Here is a 6,592-nt window from a genome sequence, read left to right as displayed (position 1 = left end):
GGAGAGTCACAGCTTGCGGAGGCAAAAACATGCAAAATGAGGGTGTCCTTGTTTGGGGAGACATGCTCAAGAAATGAGGAACCACACCTACAGCTTATAGTAACCGGCACCTAAATCCATCATAAATCACAAGGCTAAAGAGAGTAATCCAGGGAAGGCTGGGCAGAGCCAGGAAAAGACAAAGCATCTGCTTTCAGATTTTGAATGAGACCCCTTATCTTCTCGTACAAGGTAAGCAGATCTTGTTTGGATAGGAAGACATTTCAGATTAAATGGGATGCTTTAGTAGCACCATTAATTCTAGACAGCAAATATGAGACTTAAAAATTCTACCATGGCAGAAAAATCTGATGAAGGCCTTCTAATATTTATGTATGTGCAAGGATTATGGTTTATAGCTTTAACTCTAATTTCAAACTATGTATGAATTAATGTAAGCTAGTGATTGAGGAGCTATTTCACACAGATCAGTATCTCCATCCTGAAGTGGAGAACTGGCTTAGTGTGGCAATGAAAACAACAAAAGCACTGCCTGTTCAATTTTAATACTGTTAAAACATTTGGCTCAACTTCACCCTGTTTGTAACAGATCTTAAACACTGAAGCAGCAAAGTCTACAAATGGGGTAAAACTGGCTTTCTTCTCTACCACTGAAGGGTAATATCGAATTCAACAGAAAACATTAAACACACACATCAGATATACCAAATAAATTCCTCATCAGAATACCTTTATTTCATATACTGAACAATGTAAAAAACACAGCTTATAATGCATTCCTTCAATACACATATACACACAGAAACACACACAGAGTTGAATTAAAATTATACAAGCTGATTGCATTTTTAATCTTATCCGTAACCTAAGAACTCCAGTGGATATTCACAAAGAATTTTTCCTTGATCCCACAATCCAAGAAAGATTAAAAGTAAAAGGCAAAGGGTACACGCTCACTTCCATCATCAGAACACCATAAGACACTTCAAATACATCCATGTAGAAAATAAGTCTGTGAGGGCTCACCCTGCCCTCACCCTAAGCCACCTGGATTTGGGAGGCTGGTTCCAGCTGGGTGCTGCTGCACCCTGCCTCTTATTAGCTTCAGAACAGTGCTAACGAGCCAGCACAGCTCCCCATCTGGGGCAGCCCAAAGCTCGCCACTTCAGCACCTTCACTAAATGAGCTCACATCTGACTGCAGAAAAGTGGTTTAAAAGTCTGTACTCTCAAAGTGCAATATTAAGTGTTTGATAATAATGGAGGTGGGTAGAAATCAGATAATATTATACAGGTGCAAAAATAAAATCCACATCCCCTAATATCTACTCTCTTCAAATGGGAAGACAATGTAACATACAATATGCAGTGCAATTCTAGTAAAAGAAAAACGTATTACAAGTTTTGCAATTATAGGAGGTACCTACCATCAGTTACAATACTTAAATAGTAGCAACAAAGATAAACATGACATCACTCTGAGAAATAAACAAATGCCAAGAGAGCAGAACTGTGTGCTTTTTTCTTTAGTTCCTACAGAAGTTATTTCCAGAAGTTTTTGACTACAGTTGTTTAATTTTAACTCGTTTTAGCAGTACATGATCTCAGTGAAAATTGTTTAAGTATGAAAACAAATCTTTATGCATGCCAGTGTCAAGAAAATAGCACCAGTTTTTCAATTTTAAATAAATTCTCACTCTCCAACTTGAGCTTATAGTAAAGTAATTTTTAAAATTAATTTTTAATCTGAATGTGTCACTATTACAATTCAACCTGAGAAGCTGCTGTCTTGGCACAAGGAACCCATGCAGTAGCTGCTTCTTCAGCACTGCATCTCACCTCAGTACAAGTTCTTGTTATTTGTTCAGATCATTTAAGATCACCAGCAGATCAACCAAAGCCACACCAAAACCAAGCACAGCCAAGACTACTCCCTGGATCTCTTAAACTATGCTCCTGTGAATTTCAAGACAGCATTTGCCTGTTCTGCAGCACCAAGACACTGTTAAGTTCAGCTTATACTGCACTCAAAGTCCTCAGCCCTTTCCTAGCTACTGCTGCACCAGCTGTTTCCACAGCTGGACCTTAGCAAACAACCTGCATCACAGCTAAATTTGGTGTTGCAATTAAGTGGCACAAAACAAAATTATAAATTTTGATTTTTTTCCCCCTTTACCATCCCTCCAGCCCTTCTCTCACTTCATTCAAGTTTCTATCCCAATGACTAAATTCACAGACAGTAATTTTAGTATTAAGGTCATGTGAACTGATTTCTTACATATGCAGTTTCACCTGTATATTCATACTAGATTCCTTTGTTTTCTCTAAAACCAGAGCATTTTGTCCAAGTTTAATGAGTGCATCATATTTTAAATAACATACATTTCAGCAATAATCACAGTACCTAAATCGATGACACCGTAATTATAATGGCCATATGTATTAACTGCTGAGCTTTAACAATTATTTAGTGACACCCCAGCTTACATGCACATACACACTGCAGTTGCTCACTGCCACCGTAATTCAAATCAACATCTGTTCCCTCCACTCCTCTGGAAAAAAAAAGAAAAGAAAAAATAACAATGCTAAAAACCATTCTAAAGGCTTCCCGCAATTCTGGCAGCCCACACGGACAACTCTACGACATGCCAAATCAACATGGCTCGTTTCTTTTGAGACCCCCCCTCTAAGTGGTTGGCTCATCAAGCTGTCTGGTGAATATATTGTATCAGTGTAATCCGCAAAAGAAGAAATCCACCCACTCACCCTCTGCAGAGACTAATAACGGGAACACAGAACAGCTGTAACACAGCTGGTTCTGTCCAAACAAACTGCTCAACTTTGCAAGATGTTTTTAAACAAGAGATTAGGTAAATTCTTCAGGCAAAACTCTTACCTTCATTGTCCCTAGGATATTGTTCACATCTCTTATATGCATCCATCCCTCTTGTAAGTTGTCAGTTTTGAGTACAAACTGGTAGGTTTGGTTTTTTTACAGCAAGTTCCTGTAACGTTCACAAAACTATCAAGAACAGACACTTGGTGCCTTCACTAAGGGCACAGCCCGAGTTCAACCCTCCCTAGAAAACAGGGAAATCATCCATACAGAAATCATCCAGGAATTCATTCACAAACACAAGTCTAAAACTTAAACTGTGTTTCCAGTGCTCACAGCACTGCTTGCTCCTCCCTGAAAAAAAAGAAAAAAAAAATCACAAAACCACGCCTCAAACTGTTTCTCTGGAACTTTAAACCCAAACATCTTTACTTAAGACAACAGGGCATTAACATGGTGCAGCTTTCCCTGCTGAAAGCTAGAGACAGTGTCCTGTCTTTTGGTAGCTACCGCCTCAGGGGTGACAAACAGTACAGTCAAACCCACAGCAGAACCCACGCGCCTTGCCATGCGTACAGACACGCCTCACTCTTACCATCTGCATCTTCACAGTTGCCCTGACCACATCTTTAAGAGAATATTCATTATAAATAGTTATGAAGCTAAGTTTCCATTGCTTTTCTGACACAGACAGTAGCCTTTTATTCATCTCTAAATCACATGGACAACACAGGTGAACAGGATTGATAACTTCCCCAGCAAGACCCAGGACTTCGCAGATGGTGACGATTTCTTCACATGATGAGTACCAGATGACATCTTTCACCAAACAGTGTGCGGCCTGCAATTGGATTTGAGCCATGCAACACAAAGCTGCACATACACCCTGTTTACACAGAACCCACCCAGAAAAGGATACATAGGTCAGTTTGCAAAATACAAGCAGTTTCCAAAATAATCACTTGCAAATTTGCAGTTGTTTGCTGAAGAGGCAGTGACTGAAATACATAATTTTGCATTTGAAAAACATATTGAAGCCTAAGAATCAAGTCTTAAATCATGCAGCAGGATATGCCAAGCTGTTAGGAAGGGATGCTGATTTTATGAACTGATGAAGATAAACTGATTTTTAGTACGATAGAATTCAAGTTTTAATAACCTGTCCACAAGCTGCCCTGTTTTATCACATGGTGATACCTGTACAAAACTTCAACATGATAAAAACACATATTAAAGCAAAAGCACTGTTACAAATCAACAACTCAATCTGTCTGCACTATCATTTCTGCTTTTTAATTTCCTCCTTTGGTCCTGGTAAAAGTCAACATCGACCTGAGCAAATTTCAGCGTGTTTCTTCATAAAAGCATAACTAAGACTCAATCAAAAAGACACCACAAGTTAGAAGCAAGGTATGCGATTCAAAAATAATTTGCCTATTGCTTTTGTCTCCTTGAAAACACATATCTGAAAGCTTTTTTAACATGATTAACTTTTTGATAATACGCCTATAAAAGCCAGCTGAAAGCATCAAGATAATGCTTATCTACAGTAATCCGACAGAGCCACACATACTATTCTGCTCTTATTGGACAACCAGTTGGGAATTTAATACCTTCTTCATAGGAGAACTCTTAATTAGAGACTCTCACCCAAGCCCAGTGACATTAGACACATATTCTTTCAGCCTGGATATAGTATTTCCTATTTACAGAGTTTTAAAATAATCTGTGCGTTTCACACAAAATAAATTAAGCTTCGAAATATAAGTGTTGCTCCTTATTAAGGGATAACTTGACAGGTACATTTGGTATGGAGGAAAACCAGCGGCAGAACTAGAAACAGTTCCTATCAACAAATGCCAAGTTCCACCACAAGAGTATTGCTACAGTAGGACAATCCTGTTGTAGTGTTACAGAGATCGTAACTTTGGGTCTTTGTAGGATCACAGCTTAGGCAAATCCTGTCAGTCATCATGCGGAACTTAAGACTACTATTAGACAGACTTAAGTGACAGGAGTAGGACACCTGTACAAAACACTTCCCCATTTAGAAGCTAGCACTTATTTGCAGTATCAAAAAAACCCAAGCCAAAACAACCTCACACACTATTACATCTAAAGGTCCACATTTGCAACAGATTTTAAAACCTACAAAAATACGTACAGTGTGCTCACCTCTACTTACAAGTTACTGAGACATAAGACAATGAGATGACACTATGGATAAAAATGAAATAAAAGACACATCCCGTACAATTTTTACCTTGATATAATAAATGAACTCCTTCCTGCGCACCAAAAACTTTTCAGTAGGTGTATATATTCTTATAAAAAGCTAGCTACACACCATATGCAAAAAAACCCAGTTTGACACAGTTTTTACCATTTTATTGGAAACCAAGAGTTACATTTTACACTTCATTTCAGTTTAAGCTACAGTGAGTTTTAACATTGGGTCAATTTTCAGCTCTCCTTTTCTGGCCCTTCCCTCCCCCCAACCCCCCCCCTTCTCTCACCATTTCCAGTAGCGAATCTGACCACAAATTACGAAGGGGACTGAGGGACCAGGACAGTTACTGCTGCAGGACTGAAGTAGTAAGGCACGTTCTGATCTGAAGCAGGGCAGAGGGTAGAAGGAGAGAAAAGACACGAAGAAACAGTGTGAAACTGATGTTTAAGATAGTCTATGTTGGTTCAGGTCAAGCTCTATCAAGCCGAGTTTATATTCTCGAAATAAAAAGCAAAAAGTAGGGCTTTTTAAAATTAAGGTTACTTTGAATCCCTATCAACGTCCATCATATTAAGTATTCTCAAAAACTTATTCATAAAATATGGATTTCACAAAAATGTTGCACAGAACCCATGAAAGCATCAACACGTTTGCAATGACACACCTTGCCCAGCTGAGCCTCTCCTACTCAGTTCTCATTCGAGGCAGCAGAACGGGATTCCTAAAAAGGATAAAACCTCTCAGGTGCTTCCGCAAGTCTCCTTGGAAAAGGTCAAAGGCATCAGTGCTTGAAGAAGCCCTAACTTCAACTACTTTCGACAAGATTTGTAACGACTCTCTACCTCAACTTGCCCTAAGTAAACCAGCGACTGTAATTTAAAGCAGGACACTTTTTTCTCCTCGGAACTGGAGAAAGACTTACAGAGCTACCAACGCAGGTTTTTTTCCAGGGCGACAAATCCCCCCCACACACACACACTGTGCGGCTCTCAACCCACAGGGCGGCAGAAAGCCCCCCCTTAGGGCGGCGATACCCGTCCCGCGGGCCACGCCGGTCCCGAGCGGGCTGAAATCAGCTCTTCTACGGGCCTACCTCAGCCTCCCGGCTGAGCAGCCCCAGGCTGCCCGCCCTCAGCCACGGTTCGACGGCGGGGGGAGAGCGGGGCTGGGCCAGGCACCTTCTCCCGCCCTGAGGAGCCGCCTCCGCCATAGCGGCCGCTGCACACGGCCCGCTTCTCCCTCAGGAGGCGCCTACCACCGCGCTCCCTAGGGGAGGGGGTTATGCTGCCGCCCCGCCGCGCGCTTCCAACTGCCCCGCTCGGCACGTACCAACCCGCACCGGCACAGGGGGGAGTGGTGGAAGGGGAGCGGACAATGAAGCCGAACCTCCGCGCCGGCGCGTACCACCTGCCTCACGGCGGAGGGGAGAGCCACCGCCACCTCCCGGTCTGCTTGAACGGGCGGCGAAGGCGGCGCTAGGGAGCCTCCCCCCCTCCCTCCTCCTCCTTCAGACGCTCCTGGTGC

At 41.8% G+C, this 6,592-nt stretch overlaps 1 long non-coding RNA gene across 3 annotated transcripts; it reads right to left on the bottom strand.

Moving 5' to 3' along the window:
- Positions 1–770: 770 nt before the first annotated feature.
- Positions 771–6,385, bottom strand: LOC126037852 (uncharacterized). 3 transcript variants are annotated; one of them, XR_007505827.1, is made up of 4 exons: positions 5,733–6,385; positions 5,355–5,450; positions 2,899–3,679; positions 771–2,554 (listed from the first exon to the last, which is right to left on the bottom strand). It is a non-coding gene; the product is annotated as an uncharacterized LOC126037852 (long non-coding RNA). The 3 variants fall into 3 exon arrangements; XR_007505825.1 differs by having other exon boundaries at positions 2,899–5,450; XR_007505826.1 differs by having other exon boundaries at positions 2,899–5,450; positions 6,162–6,385.
- Positions 6,386–6,592: the final 207 nt, after the last annotated feature.

The sequence above is a fragment of the Accipiter gentilis genome, chromosome 1 (assembly GCF_929443795.1).
Source record: "Accipiter gentilis chromosome 1, bAccGen1.1, whole genome shotgun sequence".
In the NCBI taxonomy this organism is placed as follows: domain Eukaryota; kingdom Metazoa; phylum Chordata; class Aves; order Accipitriformes; family Accipitridae; genus Astur; species Astur gentilis.
The sequence above is the reverse complement of the archived record's forward strand: the minus strand, read 5'-3'. Positions and strand labels throughout refer to the sequence as shown.